This window comes from Pseudophryne corroboree, chromosome 1 (genome assembly GCF_028390025.1).
Source record: "Pseudophryne corroboree isolate aPseCor3 chromosome 1, aPseCor3.hap2, whole genome shotgun sequence".
Taxonomy (NCBI): Eukaryota; Metazoa; Chordata; class Amphibia; order Anura; family Myobatrachidae; genus Pseudophryne; species Pseudophryne corroboree.
Window position 1 is genome coordinate 265,680,487 of NC_086444.1, and position 19,214 is coordinate 265,699,700.

Consider the following 19,214-nt stretch of genomic DNA (forward strand, 5'->3'; position numbering starts at 1 on the left):
CGAGTAAGTTTGAAGCTACTCTGAAACTGCTAAGAGGTGTGTAATCGCAATTTTGAGAATCTTTCGTTCTCAATTTTACTATGCTAAGATTCACTCCCAGTAGGCGGCGGCTTAGCGTGTGTAAAACTGCTAAAAATAGCTTGCGAGCGAACAACTCGGAATGAGGGCCCTGGTTTTGCCCAACTGCTAACAAATTTGATGCTGCGATAAACTCAGAATTAGGCCCGATATGCTGTATAATAATTACATTCCATTTATAAGGACAATGTAATACTGTATTATATTTTTACATTCCTTGCTAGTTTTAATGCAGACTTGTGAAGATTGTCATATGGTCAGCCATAGGAATCTTCCAGAAGGACTTCTGTGCGAGTATAAGTGGGCTGGTCTGGCCTCTCATATGTTAGAATAGTCTAATCAGCGTCAGTCAGTCTCCCAGCCCTCCTTGTAATAGTCTCAATCTACAGCAACTGAGACCTTTTCAAACACAGCACTGTACTGACTGACTTGATGGGTGATGGCAATAGATGTATACAAGAGCAAGCTGCTCAATGAGTGATTAAGCCTTTTGCGGCTATGAGATATTTGTTGGCTTCAGATGTATGTTCAAATGTGGGCTGCTGTGGGTTTTCTTTTTCCAGAGCTGCTTTTTGCTGCCAGTATGAGTCTGGCCCCCGGCCATATCTAAGAGTTTCCATTAGGCGCTCACCCTCACCATCTGAAACTGTTCTTATTTGCAGATTATGTAACAGGTTCAGATTATGTCTTCTGTTATATACCATCATGCTCTCATTTAACTGACAACTGTAGTTATTACAATAGAAATATATCCAATACTGAAATCAAGAAAGGCTTTTTTTATTGCAGTATAGGATATAATGACAACACTCTTTAAAGAGCGTGTGTTGTCTTTGAAACACAAGCATTTGTCACAGACATACATACTGCACTCAGAGATTGATTTGGAGTAACACATAATGTTGTCTCAGTTCTGGACACTTCCAGCAAATGGAAGTCCTATGTAAATATAGTGGTAATCATCTACACAGCAACATCGCTCACTGTACCGACCACAAGAGAAGTTGTCATCCCTACTGATGGCCCTTAGGCCTATCCCGTGCTTTGTACAGAAGATACTTCTGAAAATGGCATTCTGCAACTGTCACGGCACAACCACAGGATACTTATGTGTGAAAGTCCTGTTGCCAACTAGTAACGCATGTTCAGCTTTTGGTAAGAAGCGACACTGCCACTATGTAACGTAAGATGAGTATTTTACTTGCCATCCACTTCTGAATTCTGCAGACAGAGAGGGGGAGAGGGGGTGCTTTTTCCCACCCTGGTATCCCCCCAGCACACTAAAAATCACCTGTAACAATACCTGAACCTGTCTGGTAATAGAATTTCAGAGAATTTGGTCACATGCGTATGCAAAGACATGTAAAGCTGCTTGCAAGGCTGTGTCAAGGTGGTTGGTTGATGTGGTATTTGTAGTCTATTTCCTTTTTAGACCAAGACAGCATACAAACTCTAAATTTAGATATATTTTTGTATGTGCTATTATCATGTAGCCTTACAGTAGACACTTATATGGCCCAGAGTTGATACTGTTATCATGCTGTGTAGGGACCTTTAGTATTCAGATAATCCTTGATGTTTGGCCTGAGTCTTACCACATATTTGCAAATATATGTAACTAAAGGCCTAATTCAGCATGAGCTGTCGTTGTGCGACTATAATTTTGTAAAAATTTGCACTAAATGATCTCCTATCAGTTTTGCTGTTATCATACTCCAAATAATTTTAAATGCAGTCCTCTCAACTTAATTAAAAGACTTTACGTTTACACACACAGGGGGCCTGATTCATAGATTTACATTAGAGGCACAGTCACTGTTTCTTTGTACGCAGCGGCTGTACAAACTATGCAAAAGCTGCCGAGGCATCTTAATTAAAGAAGCCCACTGCAGCCTTCTGTGATCCAATGGCTGTATCTGAAGACTTAACACTGGATCCACTTTGTGAACATCAGACAGCTGCGTAACTGAGTGGATTCTAGAGATGAGCGGGTTCGGTTTCTCTGAATCCGAACCCGCCAGAACTTCATGTTTTTTTTCACGGGTCCGAGCGACTCGGATCTTCCCGCCTTGCTCGGTTAACCCGAGCGCGCCCGAACGTCATCATGACGCTGTCGGATTCTCGCGAGGCTCGGATTCTATCGCGAGACTCGGATTCTATATAAGGAGCCGCGCGTCGCCGCCATTTTCACACGTGCATTGAGATTGATAGGGAGAGGACGTGGCTGGCGTCCTCTCCATTTAGATTATAAGAGACTGAGAGAGATTTACTGGAGCTGACTAGGAGGAGTACTGTTACTGTAGAAGTGTAGAGACTGAGTGGAGAGAGTTTACTAGTGAGGACAGTGCAGTTTACTTTATAATCCGTTCTCTGCCTGAAAAAAGCGATACACAGCACACAGTGACTCAGTCACATACCATATCTGTGTGCACTGCTCAGGCTCAGGCCAGTGTGCTGCATCATCTATTATCTATATATAATATTATATATATCTGTCTGACTGCTCAGCTCACACAGCTTATAATTGTGGGGGAGACTGGGGAGCACTACTGCAGTGCCAGTTATAGGTTATAGCAGGAGCCAGGAGTACATAATATATTATATAGTGAGTGACCACCAGACACACAGTGCAGTTTATTTAATATATCCGTTCTCTGCCTGAAAAAAGCGATACACACAGTGACTCAGTCAGTCACATACCATATCTGTGTGCACTGCTCAGGCTCAGGCCAGTGTGCTGCATCATCTATTATCTATATATAATATTATATATATCTGTCTGACTGCTCAGCTCACACAGCTTATAATTGTGGGGGAGACTGGGGAGCACTACTGCAGTGCCAGTTATAGGTTATAGCAGGAGCCAGGAGTACATAATATATTATATAGTGAGTGACCACCAGACACACAGTGCAGTTTATTTAATATATCCGTTCTCTGCCTGAAAAAAGCGATACACACAGTGACTCAGTCAGTCACATACCATATCTGTGTGCACTGCTCAGGCTCAGGCAAGTGTGCTGCATCATCTATTATCTATATATAATATTATATATATCTGTCTGACTGCTCAGCTCACCCAGCTTATAATTGTGGGGGAGACTGGGGAGCACTACTGCAGTGCCAGTTATAGGTTATAGCAGGAGCCAGGAGTACATAATATATTATATAGTGAGTGACCACCAGACACACAGTGCAGTTTATTTAATATATCCGTTCTCTGCCTGAAAAAAGCGATACACACAGTGACTCAGTCAGTCACATACCATATCTGTGTGCACTGCTCAGGCTCAGGCCAGTGTGCTGCATCATCTATATATATTATATATCTGTCTGACTGCTCAGCTCACACAGCTTATAATTGTGGGGGAGACTGGGGAGCACTACTGCAGTGCCAGTTATAGGTTATAGCAGGAGCCTGGAGTACATATTATATTAAAATTAAACGGTGCACACTTTTGCTGCAGGAGTGCCACTGCCAGTGTGACTGACCAGTGACCTGACCACACTGACCACCAGTATAGTTAGTAGTATACTTATATTGTGATTGCCTGAAAAAGTTAAACACTCGTCGTGTGACTTCACTTGTGTGTTTTTTTTTTTTTATTCTATAAAAATAAAACTCATTCTGCTGACAGACAGTGTCCAGCAGGTCCGTCATTATATAATATATAATATATACCTGTCCGGCTGCAGTAGTGATATATATATATTTTTTATATCATTTATCATCCAGTCGCAGCAGACACAGTACGGTAGTTCACGGCTGTGGCTACCTCTGTGTCTCTGCACTCGGCAGGCAGTCCGTCCATAATTGTAATACCACCTAACCGTGGATTTTTTTCATTCTTCTTTATACATACATAGTTACATAGACATCTTCTCTTTATCAACCAGTCTATATTAGCTGCAGACACAGTACAGTACGGTAGTTCACGGCTGTGGCTACCTCTGTGTCTGCACTCGGCAGGCAGTCCGTCCATAATTGTATACCACCTAACCGTGGTTTTTTTTCATTCTTCTTTATACATACATAGTTACATAGACATCTTCTCTTTATCAACCAGTCTATATTAGCTGCAGACACAGTACAGTACGGTAGTTCACGGCTGTGGCTACCTCTGTGTCTGCACTCGGCAGGCAGTCCGTCCATAATTGTATACCACCTAACCGTGGATTTTTTTCAGTCTTCTTTATACATACATAGTTACATAGACATCTTCTCTTTATCAACCAGTCTATATTAGCTGCAGACACAGTACAGTACGGTAGTTCACGGCTGTGGCTACCTCTGTGTCTGCAGTCGGCAGGCAGTCCATAATTGTATACTAGTATCCATCTCCATTGTTTACCTGAGGTGCCTTTTAGTTGTGCCTATTAAAATATGGAGAACAAAAATGTTGAGGTTCCAAAATTAGGGAAAGATCAAGATCCACTTCCACCTCGTGCTGAAGCTGCTGCCACTAGTCATGGCCGAGACGATGAAATGCCAGCAACGTCGTCTGCCAAGGCCGATGCCCAATGTCATAGTACAGAGCATGTCAAATCCAAAACACCAAATATCAGAAAAAAAAGGACTCCAAAACCTAAAATAAAATTGTCGGAGGAGAAGCGTAAACTTGCCAATATGCCATTTACCACACGGAGTGGCAAGGAACGGCTGAGGCCATGGCCTATGTTCATGGCTAGTGGTTCAGCTTCACATGAGGATGGAAGCACTCAGCCTCTCGCTAGAAAAATGAAAAGACTCAAGCTGGCAAAAGCAGCACAGCAAAGAACTGTGCATTCTTCGAAATCCCAAATCCACAAGGAGAGTCCAATTGTGTCGGTTGCGATGCCTGACCTTCCCAACACTGGACGTGAAGAGCATGCGCCTTCCACCATTTGCACGCCCCCTGCAAGTGCTGGAAGGAGCACCCGCAGTCCAGTTCCTGATAGTCAGATTGAAGATGTCAGTGTTGAAGTACACCAGGATGAGGAGGATATGGGTGTTGCTGGCGCTGGGGAGGAAATTGACCAGGAGGATTCTGATGGTGAGGTGGTTTGTTTAAGTCAGGCACCCGGGGAGACACCTGTTGTCCGTGGGAGGAATATGGCCGTTGACATGCCAGGTGAAAATACCAAAAAAATCAGCTCTTCGGTGTGGAGGTATTTCACCAGAAATGCGGACAACAGGTGTCAAGCCGTGTGTTCCCTTTGTCAAGCTGTAATAAGTAGGGGTAAGGACGTTAACCACCTCGGAACATCCTCCCTTATACGTCACCTGCAGCGCATTCATAATAAGTCAGTGACAAGTTCAAAAACTTTGGGTGACAGCGGAAGCAGTCCACTGACCAGTAAATTCCTTCCTCTTGTAACCAAGCTCACGCAAACCACCCCACCAACTCCCTCAGTGTCAATTTCCTCCTTCCCCAGGAATGCCAATAGTCCTGCAGGCCATGTCACTGGCAATTCTGACGAGTCCTCTCCTGCCTGGGATTCCTCCGATGCATCCTTGCGTGTAACGCCTACTGCTGCTGGCGCTGCTGTTGTTGCCGCTGGGAGTCGATGGTCATCCCAGAGGGGAAGTCGTAAGCCCACTTGTACTACTTCCAGTAAGCAATTGACTGTTCAACAGTCCTTTGCGAGGAAGATGAAATATCACAGCAGTCATCCTACTGCAAAGCGGATAACTGAGGCCTTGACAACTATGTTGGTGTTAGACGTGCGTCCGGTATCCGCCGTTAGTTCACAGGGAACTAGACAATTTATTGAGGCAGTGTGCCCCCGTTACCAAATACCATCTAGGTTCCACTTCTCTAGGCAGGCGATACCGAGAATGTACACGGACGTCAGAAAAAGACTCACCAGTGTCCTAAAAAATGCAGTTGTACCCAATGTCCACTTAACCACGGACATGTGGACAAGTGGAGCAGGGCAGGGTCAGGACTATATGACTGTGACAGCCCACTGGGTAGATGTATGGACTCCCGCCGCAAGAACAGCAGCGGCGGCACCAGTAGCAGCATCTCGCAAACGCCAACTCTTTCCTAGGCAGGCTACGCTTTGTATCACCGCTTTCCAGAATACGCACACAGCTGAAAACCTCTTACGGCAACTGAGGAAGATCATCGCGGAATGGCTTACCCCAATTGGACTCTCCTGTGGATTTGTGGCATCGGACAATGCCAGCAATATTGTGTGTGCATTAAATATGGGCAAATTCCAGCACGTCCCATGTTTTGCACATACCTTGAATTTGGTGGTGCAGAATTTTTTAAAAAACGACAGGGGCGTGCAAGAGATGCTGTCGGTGGCCAGAAGAATTGCGGGACACTTTCGGCGTACAGGCACCACGTACAGAAGACTGGAGCACCACCAAAAACTACTGAACCTGCCCTGCCATCATCTGAAGCAAGAAGTGGTAACGAGGTGGAATTCAACCCTCTATATGCTTCAGAGGTTGGAGGAGCAGCAAAAGGCCATTCAAGCCTATACAATTGAGCACGATATAGGAGGTGGAATGCACCTGTCTCAAGTGCAGTGGAGAATGATTTCAACGTTGTGCAAGGTTCTGATGCCCTTTGAACTTGCCACACGTGAAGTCAGTTCAGACACTGCCAGCCTGAGTCAGGTCATTCCCCTCATCAGGCTTTTGCAGAAGAAGCTGGAGGCATTGAAGAAGGAGCTAAAAGGGAGCGATTCCGCTAGGCATGTGGGACTTGTGGATGCAGCCCTTAATTCGCTTAACAAGGATTCACGGGTGGTCAATCTGTTGAAATCAGAGCACTACATTTTGGCCACCGTGCTCGATCCTAGATTTAAAGCCTACCTTGGATCTCTCTTTCCAGCAGACACAAGTCTGCTGGGGTTGAAAGACCTGCTGGTGACAAAATTGTCAAGTCAAGCGGAACGCGACCTGTCAACATCTCCTCCTTCACATTCTCCCGCAACTGGGGGTGCGAGGAAAAGGCTCAGAATTCCGAGCCCACCCGCTGGCGGTGATGCAGGGCAGTCTGGAGCGACTGCTGATGCTGACATCTGGTCCGGACTGAAGGACCTGACAACGATTACGGACATGTCGTCTACTGTCACTGCATATGATTCTCTCAACATTGATAGAATGGTGGAGGATTATATGAGTGACCGCATCCAAGTAGGCACGTCACACAGTCCGTACTTATACTGGCAGGAAAAAGAGGCAATTTGGAGGCCCTTGCACAAACTGGCTTTATTCTACCTAAGTTGCCCTCCCACAAGTGTGTACTCCGAAAGAGTGTTTAGTGCCGCCGCTCACCTTGTCAGCAATCGGCGTACGAGGTTACATCCAGAAAATGTGGAGAAGATGATGTTCATTAAAATGAATTATAATCAATTCCTCCGCGGAGACATTGACCAGCAGCAATTGCCTCCACAAAGTACACAGGGAGCTGAGATGGTGGATTCCAGTGGGGACGAATTGATAATCTGTGAGGAGGGGGATGTACACGGTGATATATCGGAGGGTGAAGATGAGGTGGACATCTTGCCTCTGTAGAGCCAGTTTGTGCAAGGAGAGATTAATTGCTTCTTTTTTGGGGGGGGGTCCAAACCAACCCGTCATATCAGTCACAGTCGTGTGGCAGACCCTGTCACTGAAATGATGGGTTGGTTAAAGTGTGCATGTCCTGTTTTGTTTATACAACATAAGGGTGGGTGGGAGGACCCAAGGACAATTCCATCTTGCACCTCTTTTTTCTTTTCTTTTTCTTTGCATCATGTGCTGATTGGGGAGGGTTTTTTGGAAGGGACATCCTGCGTGACACTGCAGTGCCACTCCTAGATGGGCCCGGTGTTTGTGTCGGCCACTAGGGTCGCTAATCTTACTCACACAGTCAGCTACCTCATTGCGCCTCTTTTTTTCTTTGCGTCATGTGCTGTTTGGGGAGGGTTTTTTGGAAGGGACATCCTGCGTGACACTGCAGTGCCACTCCTAGATGGGCCCGGTGTTTGTGTCGGCCACTAGGGTCGCTAATCTTACTCACACAGCTACCTCATTGCGCCTCTTTTTTTCTTTGCGTCATGTGCTGTTTGGGGAGGGTTTTTTGGAAGGGACATCCTGCGTGACACTGCAGTGCCACTCCTAGATGGGCCCGGTGTTTGTGTCGGCCACTAGGGTCGCTAATCTTACTCACACAGCTACCTCATTGCGCCTCTTTTTTTCTTTGCGTCATGTGCTGTTTGGGGAGGGTTTTTTGGAAGGGCCATCCTGCGTGACACTGCAGTGCCACTCCTAGATGGGCCCGATGTTTGTGTCGGCCACTAGGGTCGCTAATCTTACTCACACAGCTACCTCATTGCGCCTCTTTTTTTCTTTGCGTCATGTGCTGTTTGGGGAGGGTTTTTTGGAAGGGACATCCTGCGTGACACTGCAGTGCCACTCCTAGATGGGCCCGGTGTTTGTGTCGGCCACTAGGGTCGCTAATCTTACTCACACAGCTACCTCATTGCGCCTCTTTTTTTCTTTGCGTCATGTGCTGTTTGGGGAGTGTTTTTTGGAAGGGCCATCCTGCGTGACACTGCAGTGCCACTCCTAGATGGGCCCGGTGTTTGTGTCGGCCACTAGGGTCGCTAATCTTACTCACACAGCTACCTCATTGCGCCTCTTTTTTTCTTTGCGTCATGTGCTGTTTGGGGAGGGTTTTTTGGAAGGGACATCCTGCGTGACACTGCAGTGCCACTCCTAGATGGGCCCGGTGTTTGTGTCGGCCACTAGGGTCGCTTATCTTACTCACACAGCGACCTCGGTGCAAATTTTAGGACTAAAAATAATATTGTGAGGTGTGAGGTATTCAGAATAGACTGAAAATGAGTGTAAATTATGGTTTTTGAGGTTAATAATACTTTGGGATCAAAATGACCCCCAAATTCTATGATTTAAGCTGTTTTTTAGTGTTTTTTGAAAAAAACACCCGAATCCAAAACACACCCGAATCCGACAAAAAAAATTCGGTGAGGTTTTGCCAAAACGCGTTCGAACCCAAAACACGGCCGCGGAACCGAACCCAAAACCAAAACACAAAACCCGAAAAATTTCAGGCGCTCATCTCTAGACTGGATTCAGTATGATTTACCGGTGGGCGGGATGCCGGCTGTCCATATCCCGACGGCAGCATCCCGCCCGCCAAAATGTCAGCAGCGGACCGAGTGCAAAGAGTCCCCTTGCGGGCTTGCTGCGTTTGCCTCGCTGCGCACGCCCCACTGCAGGCTTGGTGGCATGCTGTGGTCACCACAGGATCTATTCCCACTCTATGGGTGTCATGGACGCGCACGAGTGGGAATACTCCTGTTTTGAATCGGTATCCTGACCACCGGGATCCCGACAGCCGGCAAATTGAACATATTCCAACTGAATAACCCTGAGTTTACTCAGGATGTCTGCCTAAACCACATTGTTGGGGCCAGTGAAACTGCATCCGAGGATGCATCCATTGGCTTCGGCATGCCCATAAAACAGGGCAAACATGCCCTTGTTTTCTGTAGCACTCCACCTCTACACCCCCACATGGCTGCAGACTGTCACTTACTTGACGCCTGCAGCCGTACTGCATCCAACATCATATAGATCTGCACATGCGCAGTGTGGCTCCTGAGCCGGCTTGAACAATTGCGTAAATAATGATTCAATGTAAATCCATGAATCATGTCCACTGTGCAGAATTCCATTATGAGGAACGGTGAAGAAAAATTAGAGCTTGAAAATTGTACCACCGGAATTTCAATTTGCACAAAAGGTTGGCATAACTTCACCCACTGATACATCAAACCCCAAATATTGGAATACTAAACTTTCATTCTACCTCTGGTCTTCAGAAGAAAAGGCGATCAGTTCCATTGATCAATAATGAGGACAGACACAAATCTCCATTACAAAGGAAGACTCTTCTCGGCTTAATTCTCTGCCATATCAGTTAAAGCCTTCTAAGCCATAGTTTAGATATTTCCTGCTGGCAGGTTGGAGGGACAGTGTCGCCAAACAATTCTGGAAGATGGTGTAAGAGTGTTAGTGTTCAAGTCTTGTTTATTTTTCTATAAACTACTGTAAGTATGTACTGCATCAGATTGAAATGTACTGTACTTGAGACTGAAGTGTATTCAAGCTGGGAGGAGTGTGTGCATGTGTGTCAGTGTTTGTAATATGAGATATTTGGTAGGTTCCTGTGTCTATTTATTGTGTTTCTTGTCCATTTTGTAATACAAGATTATGCAGAGATAGAAATTATTATTGAGCATTACAGTATTGAATAACATAACAAAGCATTCCCTAATAATTATGTTAAAGCATAAGAATATGCCTACAAGGGACCCATCTGTTGGGCAGCATAGTTTTAGGCCTACTCTCCCAAGGTACTCACGAAGTTTTGGGAATTCTCATGAGCTCCTAGAAGAATATGTCTCCCTACCACATCCTGTCCACTTCCTAGTGAAATGGCCAGAATGGGGGTAAAGGATTACACAACTCTCAGGGGAGGGGCTAATGATGAATTGCGTCTGAGCCCACAGTGCATCCTCCACTGGGAATTATCTTGGATGGGAAAATGGAAAAGTTGGCAAGTATAGTTTTAGGCCTTCAAAGGTCACAGCTGAAGCCGTTAACATTAATGTTGCAATAGGAATGAGTATTTTTATTGATCAATATTGTCTATTCATTCAGTTACAAATCAAGTGGGATATCACTTGGAGATTTATTGTATTGTTTGTAACTATAAGTATATCTAATGTTTAGTTAAACTTAGTGAATCTGTATATTTATCTTATATTTAATGTCTCAGGTTTGCTAGCGGTTATCATAAACATTTTCCTCTATTCGCTAGGAAATTTTAATTAACAGGAAACTTTAATATGATGTTAGCTTTCCTGATAGATTTCCAAATCATGATAAATGTGGTGGTTTGATGCTTTTTCATGCTTTTTTGCTCATTTTCATTATAATATTTGGGACCAGCAACGTTCCTAATTAAGAGCATATCTGTAAACATTCAGGAGACAGTACACACTATGTTTGTTTCTTTTTCATTTACATGCTCAAAAGTGTCATCAGACTGAAGCGTTTTAAAGAGCTAAGTTGTTGCCTTTTTTCCTCATTCTCACTGTTTCCTCACGCCTCACAGGGTGAATGGTTACACAAAAATTATTATATGATAAACACTAGTAGGTGCTCTTTGCACTCCATTTTCTTTATTTATATATATATATATATATATATATATATTTATGTTAGTCCAAACCACGTGTGGTCCATTTTTGTACCTGTCAACCTTCTCCAATGTTGACCTGTCATATGCTGACCTTTTGTCTGTGTCGACCTTTCGTCTGTCGCCCATATGGGGTTGACCTAATGACTGTAGACCTAATGCATGTAGTTCTTCCATACCACACTCCATTCACATATATGTCATCATGTGGTCTCCATAACGCAACATGGTGACTCCACCTTTGTTGTATAACTGGTTGTTCATCGACACTTACTTAGTTACTTCTGACCTTAATCCTCTGCATTTGTATTCCTCTTTGTATGAGTGCTGTCTGCCCCAAACCTTGATTTATATTCTGCTTTGGCAACTCAGCTGCTTTCCGTCATTTCAGTCTGTACGGACTATTCTCTGTCTGCCATCACCTAACGAGTCAATAAGCAATGACCATCGCTCTCTTGTCCCCTTATTGGAATTCTAGCAGTGGGCAGGGATTCCGCAAGAAATGCCTCAGGTGTATCCAGAGTCAATTGACAGTGGCATACTGGCTGTATACATACAAGGCACAAGGTGTATCCAGAGTCACTTGCCAGTGGCATACTGGCTGTATACATACAAGGCACATCAAGCTAACTTAGCTTGAAAACTCAGCAACTGCTGAAACATTACTTACCAAGTAAACAACGCTGTACTCAACTAAAACGAAGTTGCACTGAACCAGATAACAAGTGCAGGAAAACGAAGCACTGGGCGGGCGCCCAGCATCCTCTACGGACTACGAGAAAAGGATTTACCAGTAGGTAACCAAAATCCTATTTTCTCTTACGTCCTAGAGGATGCTGGGGTCCATATTAGTACCATGGGGATGTACCAAAGCTCCCAGAACGGGAGGGAGAGCACAGAGGCTCCTGCAGAACTGACTGACTGAACTTCAGATCATCAGAAGCCAAAGTATCGAACTTGTAGAACTTAGCAAACGTGTTCGACCCAGACCAAGTTGCTGCTTGGCAAAGCTGTAACGCTGAGACACCCCAGGCAGCCGCCCAGGAAGACCACACCTTACATGTAGAGTGGGTCTTGACAGACGTAGGACACGGCAAGCCTACCGTAGAATATGCATGCTGGATAGTGAACCTGATCCAGCGAGATATCGTCTGCTTAGAAGCAGGACACCCAATTTTCTTGGGATCATACAGGACAAACAGAGAGTCCGATTTCCTGTGACGAGCAGTCCTTTTCTTATAAATTTTCAGAGCCCTTACAACATCCAAGGACTTTGATGAAATTGAGGAGTCAGTAGCCACTGGCCCCACAATAGGTTGGTTAATATGAAATGCCGACACAACCTTCGTAAGAAACTGCTGATGTGTCCAGAGCTCAGCTCTATCTTCGTGGAAGATCAAGTATGGGCTTTTACACGATAAAGCCCCCAGCTCCGACACACGTCTAGCAGAAGCTAAAGCCAACAAAGTGACAGCTTTCCACGTAAGAAATTTGACTTCAACCTCCTGTAGAGGCTCGAACCAGTCCGATTGGAGGAACTGCAACACGACGTTAAGGTCCCAAAGCACCGTAGGCGGTACAAAGGGATTTTGGATGTGCAGAACTCCCTTCAAAAAGGTCTGAACCTCAGGGAGGACAGCCAATTGTTTTTGGAAGAAAACGGATAGGGCCGAAATCTGGACCTTCACAGATCCCAACTTTAGGCCCATATCCACACCAGCTTGTAAGAAGAGGAGAAACCATCCCAGTTGAAACTCCACCACAGGAAATTTCTTGGACTCAGACCAAGATACAGATTTTTTCCAGATTCGATGGTAATGTTTAAACATTATCCCTTTCCTAGCCTGTATCAGGGTAGGAATAACCTTGTTCGGAATGCCCTTCCGAGCTAGTATCAGGCATTCAACGTCCATGCCGTCAAACGTAACCACGGTAAGTCTCGATAGGCGAAAGGCCCCTGCTGCAGCAGATCCTCCAGAAGAGGAAGAGGCCTCGACTCTTCTTGCAGTAGATCCAGAAGATCCGGGAACCAAGCCCTTCTTGGTCAGTCTGGAGCAATGAGGATCGCTTGAACCTTTGTTCTCCTTGTGAGCTTTAGAACTCTTGGGATGAGTGGAAGTGGAGGAAACACATACACTGACTGGAACACCCACAGAGTCACTAGGGCATCCACTGCCACTGCTTGCCACCGAAGCTTCTTGTTGAGACGAGAGGCCATCATGTCGATCTGGGGTACACCCCAAAGATCTGTTACCTCCTTGAACACCTCCGGATGGAGAGCCCACTCCCCTGGATGGAGATCGTGTCTGCTGAGGAAGTCCGCTTCCCAGTTTTCTGGTCCCGGAATTAAGATTGCTGAGAGCGCCAACGCGTGCTTTTCTGCCCAGAGGATGATTCTTGTTACCTCTGCCATCGCAGCTCTGCTCTTCATTCAGCCCTGTCGATTTATGTAAGCTACTGTTGTCACATTGTCCGACTGCACTTGAATGGCCCGATTTCTCAGAAGATGGTCCGCTTTGAGGAGACCGTTGTAGACAGCTCTTAGTTCCAGAAAGTTTATCGGCAGGCCGGCTTCCAGACTTGACCACCTTCCTTGGAAGATTTCCCCTTGAGTGACTGTGCCCCAGCCCCGGAGACTTGCATCCGTGGTTAGATGGATCCAGTCCTGAATCCTGAACCTGCGGCCCTCCAGAAGGTGAGATAATTGCAGCCACCAATCCTGGCCTTTGGTGACAGACGAATTCTCTGGTGAATGTATAGATGGGATCCTGACCATTTGTCTAGGAGATCCAGTTGGAAGGATCGAGCATGAAAACACCCGTACTGCAGAGTCTCATACGAGGCCACTATCTTCCCCAGAAGGCGAATGCACTTATGAATTGACACCCGGGCTGGCTTCAAAACATCCCGGACCATCGTTTGAATCACCAACGCCTTTTCCACTTGAAGAAACACCATCTGCACTTCCGTGTCGAGGATCATTCCCAGAAAGGACAATCTTCTGGTTGGTACCAAATGTGACTTTGGAAGATTCAGGATCCAACCATGTTTTCTGAGAAGCTGAGTCGTGAGTGTTATGGTCCGTAACAGCATCTCCTTGGTCGATGCCTTTATCAGCAGCTCATCCAGATACGGAATTACGTTCACCCCCTGTCTGCGGAGGAGAATCAGCATTTCCGCCATCACCTTGGTGAATACCCTCAGTGCTGTGGGGAGACTGAATGGGAGGGCCTGGAACTGAAAGTGACAGTGCAAATCGCAGATAAGCTTGATGCTGCAGCCAAATCGGAATGTGGAGGTACGCATCCTTGATATCCAGGGATATTAGGAACTTGCCCTCCTCCAGACCTGATATCACCGCCCTTTGGGACTCCATTTTGAACTTGAACTCCCTCAGAAAGGGGTTTAGTGATTTTAAGTTCTGAATGGGCCTGACCAAACCATCCGGTTTCGGTACCATGAAAAGGTTCGAATAGTAAGCTTTGTTCTGCATGTGAGGTGGTACTGGCACAATGACCTGTGCCTCCACCAACTTCTGGATGGCTTCTTGCAGGACAGTCCTGTCTGCCAGCAGAGCTGGCAAGCCTGATCTGAAAAATCGGTAAGGAGAGAGATTTTAAAATTCCAGCCTGTACACCTAGGACACAATATCTTGCACCCAGGGGTCCAGGCCGGAGGACACCCAGACATGACTGAAGTGTCTGAGTCTCGCTCCCACCGGCCCCACCTCCGGGGGGCTGCAGTCCACCGTCATGCGGAGGACTTTGGTGCACCTGAAGCAGGATTCTGTTCCTGGGAATCTGCAGCCGCAGGTTTCTTGAACTTGGGCCGACCTCCCCGAAAGAAGGTGTTGGACGGCTTTGCCTTTCTGGGCTTGTTAGACCAAAAGGACTGTGGCGTAACTGAAGAAAAGGGTTTCTTCAGAGCAGGTGTAGCTATGGGAATGAAGGGTGACTAACCAGCCGTAGCCATGGAGATCCACGCATCTAACGCTTCCCCAAAGAGAGCCTGACCTGTGTAGGGTAGGGTCTCCACACTTCTCCTGGATTCCGCGTCGGCAGACCACTGGCGCAACCACAGTCCTCGACGAGCTGATACTGACATGGAGAAAATCCCCGCAGCCACGGAACCCAGGTCCTTCATGGATTCTACCAGAAATCCTGCCGAATCCTGATTGTTACGTAAAAACAATTCAACATCACATTTCTCCATAGTATCCAAATTCTCAAGTAACGTGCCTGACCACTTTAATATAGCCTTGGCAATCCAAGCACTGGCAATAGTGGGACGTAGTATTGCCCCAGAAGCCGTGTACATGGATTTGAGCGTATTATCAATTTTACGATCAGCTGGCTCTTTCAAGGCGGTAGATCCTGGAACAGGTAAAACCACCTTTTTTGAGAGTCTGCGTACTGACGCGTCAACAATAGGCGGGTTTTCCCATTTTTTCCTGTCCTCTACCGGGAAAGGAAATGCTACCAGAACCCTTTTAGGTATCTGGAATTTTTTATTTGGGTTTTCCCAAACCTTTTCAAATATTGCATTCAATTCCTTTGACGCAGGGAAGGTTAGCGAGGCTTTCTTATTTTCAGTGAAGTAAGCCTCCTCAACCTGCTCGGGTGGTGTATCAGCAATATTTAACACATCCCTAATAGCCTCTATCATCAACTGCACCCCTTTTGCAAGAGATGCAGCCCCCCGCAACACATCCCTGTCACCGTCTGTAGTATCAGAGTCGGTATCGGTATCATCCTGCATGATCTGAGCAAGAGCACGTTTATGGGCATATACAGCGGGGAGCCCTGATGTACCAGAACTGGGCCATACTGCCATAGAGTTCTGTAAAGCCTGAGTTGCAGATTCATTTTGTGCAACCCTATTAGAAATCTGAGAAATCTGTGCTAAACCAGTGCAATCCTGATTACATGGAATGGGATCATCCGGAGAAGACATATCCTCTGCAGCATATGACACAGAGTACTGGACATTGCTTAATAGGAGACCACAGACACTCCACACACACACACACACACACACACACACACACACACAGGGGAGGGCAGACAGAGTTTCACCCGCAAGAAAGGCAAGAGAGACACAGAGATTGGAGCCAACCCACACACAGCGCTTTTAATATAAAGGGAGACACCATATCAGCGCTGACTGTGCACCTTAATAAGTTACACAGTCGTTTTGCAGCCTCCCCCGCCCCCTTCTACCACCCCCTGGTACCGTGATAGATAGCTGGAGTTGCTGTGTAGGGACTTGCCCTTCACTGACAGCGCTGTGCAGGTAGGAAAATGGCGCTGGAACACTGCTAGGTCCGCTCTGAGGAGAAGCTCCGCCCCCAAAATGGCGCTGTCTTCCCGCTCTTCACAGGTTTATACTGGCCTGAGGATTGATGCCGGCTGAGAGCCGGGGACCCCGACAGGCTGTGTGACCAGGTAGGGTATAGGCGCTGGCTCAGAGCGCCCCTCACAGCGCCGAACTATGTACCGCTGAGCCTCTGGAGCGCAGTTAATACTGTGCTCCTACCCTGATGCCACCATCTTCACACTGGCCCCCCGCTTGCTAGGGGGGTCGGTGACTCACTCACCACAATCTTCAGTTCTGTAAGGGGGTGGCGGCATGCTGCTGGGGTGAGCGATCCCCTGCGGCGGGGAACGATCTATCCCCTCTGGAGCTCAGTGTCCAGTCAGCGGAGAAAGTGGCTCAGACCCGGCAGGGCGGACACTGCTCCCCCCTCAGTCCCTCGATGCAGGGAGGCTGTTGCCAGCAGCCTCCCTGTAAAATAATAAACGCTAAAACTAAACTTAACTAAGGAAACTCTGGAGAGCTCCCCTAGCTGTGACCAGCTCCTCCGGGCACATTTTCTAAACTGAGTCTGGTAGGAGGGGCATAGAAGGAGGAGTCAGCCTACACTCTCATACTCTTAAAGTGCCAATGGCTCCTGGTGGACCCGTCTATACCCCATGGTACTAATATGGACCCCAGCATCCTCTAGGACGTAAGAGAAAAAAGTTTATTTAATGGCGGTAGTTTCCAGACTGGGGGCCATGATACCCTATTTAATGGCAGCAGTTTCCAAACTGGGGGCCGTGACACCCTGGGGTGCCTCGGGAAAGGGGAGCGGGGGAGATAAGTGGGGCCTTGCAGTGGTGCCGTAGTTTGGTGGTCCACCATTTTCAAATTATTTATACTGAATTTAATTGGCAAAACCAGTGCTTCACCACATAACTGAACCTAAGGATGACATATTATAAACACAAATTACTTCATTTTATATGTTTTTTTCTGAATTTCTCACTAAGAAACTTTGGTCTAGGGGTGCCGTGACACAAATTCTGATACTCTAGGGCAGTAGTGTCAAACTCGCGGTCCCTACCGTATCCTTTTGCGGGCCACCGGCAGGGGTCCTTTTGTGGCCCAACCACCTTGCTTGCAGCGAGTGCAGGAGAGCGCAGCACACACCTCTCCTGCTCCTCAGTCTGGTCTCCGGCGGTGGCACGGGTATCTTAAATCAGGCGCTGTTTCGTGAGCCAATCAGAGCTGGCGGACCAGCAGCCAATCAGGAATAGTGCCAGAGTCTTTGCTTTCTATGTGCAGCGCCATTTTCCCGAAGAGATCACCGGGAAGATTGCGCCACTGCCACTGGCTACAGCACATGCATACTGGGCAGGGACGGATCCAGAAGAAAATGATAGGGGGGGCACCATGGAAGGGGCAAGTACCCCCCTGATCCGCCACTGATACTCGGGAGCATAGGCATGCGCACGGGGGGTGCCTGGTGCGCACAGGCACCCCCTAATGTCCGGCACCCCCCTCAAGCACGCCTGCTGTAGTGATCGCCAGCACTTACAGGGGGAGGAGGGGGTGCAGCATCAGGCGTTCATTGCCTATCCTCCCTGATCCCCAGTCTAGCAGGTGACGGGCTCCGGTGCTGGCGTGTGGGGAAGGGATGGGGGGCGGGTGCTTTCTGTAGATTGGCTCTTTCCCCTGCTTGCTTAGCAGCAGCGTGGTTGGGGGAGAGCTGTAAGGCGGCAGAGTGTACCTGCCATGCGGAGACTTCTGCTTGCGGCCGTGAAGGGAGGGGGGGGTCGCGGGTGCCTCCCGCTGTCAGGGCAGGCTATGCTGCTGTGCCTGAGTCTGTTCAGTGCTGGTCTCCCCTTTGATCTACTGGCTGCTGCTGTGAATGGACACTTTGGCTTCTGGCCCCTGCGCAGGAACCATTTCTTATGACTTCTTCCTGCTGCTGTGGAATGCTCCTGTTGCTGCAGGCAGACCCTTATGTTATCTACACCACCTCAAAGGTATTGTTTTATCCCACTTCTAACCACTCTCCTATTGTGCACCAGTCCTCCTGCACCTTGAAACTGCATTGCCTGCAAATGACACCCCTGCATCTTACATCCCTGTACCCTACATGTACCCACCAACAATATGCACCTTCAACCAGCACCCTACACCTTCCCTCCCTGCACCCTGTACCTGCCCACCTCTGCACCATACGCCTTCCCTCCCTGCACCCTGTACCTGCCCACCTCTGCACCATACGCCTTACCTCCCTGCACCCTGTACCAGCCCACCTCTGCACCCTACGCCTTCGATCCCTGCACCCTGTAATTGCCCTCCTCTGCACCCTATGCCTTCCCTACCTGCACCCTGTACCTGCCCACCTCTGCACCATACGCCTTCCTTTCCTGCACCCTGTACCTGCCCACCTCTGCACCCTACGCCTTCGATCCCTGCACCCTGTAATTGCCCTCCTCTGCACCCTATGCCTTTCCTACCTGCACCCTGTAACTGCCCACCTCTGCACCCTATGCCTTCCCTCCCTGCACCCTATTCCTTCCCTCCCTGCACCTTGTACCTGCCCACCTCTGTACCCTATTCCTTCCCTCCCTGCACCCTGTAACTGCCCTC